The sequence below is a fragment of the Limulus polyphemus genome, unplaced genomic scaffold, assembly GCF_000517525.1.
Source record: "Limulus polyphemus unplaced genomic scaffold, Limulus_polyphemus-2.1.2 Scaffold268096, whole genome shotgun sequence".
Lineage (NCBI taxonomy): Eukaryota > Metazoa > Arthropoda > Merostomata > Xiphosura > Limulidae > Limulus > Limulus polyphemus.
Window position 1 is genome coordinate 1 of NW_013933661.1, and position 418 is coordinate 418.

Below are 418 nucleotides of genomic sequence, written 5' to 3' on the forward strand. Positions count from 1 at the left end.
TTCAGGAGCTGTTATTCTAGATGCTTGTCAGTTGTTTTCAGGAGCTGTTATTTTAGATGTTTGTCAATTATTTTCAGGAACTGTTATTCTAGATTTTGTCAGTTGTTTTCAGGAGCTGTTATTCTAGTTCTTGAAAATAACTGACAAACATCTAGAATAACAGCTCCTGAAAACAACTGACAAATACCTAGAATAACAGCTCCTGAAAATAACTGACAAACATCTAGAATAACAGCTCCTGAAAACAACTGACAAACATCTAAGAATAACAGCTACTTAGAAAATAAAATAACTGACAAACATCTAGAATAACAGCAGGAGCTGTTATTCTAGATGTTTGTCAGTTATTTTCAGTTGCTGTTATTCTAGATGTTTGTCAATTATTTTCAGGAACTGTTATTCTAGATTTTGTCAGTTG

At 32.3% G+C, this 418-nt stretch overlaps 1 long non-coding RNA gene across 1 annotated transcript; it reads left to right on the top strand.

The window, feature by feature from the left end:
- Positions 1 to 2: 2 nt before the first annotated feature.
- Positions 3 to 412, top strand: LOC111084876. Its single transcript, XR_002609765.1, has 3 exons — positions 3 to 33; positions 93 to 97; positions 316 to 412. It is a non-coding gene; the product is annotated as an uncharacterized LOC111084876 (long non-coding RNA).
- The last annotated feature ends 6 nt before the right edge of the window (positions 413 to 418 follow it).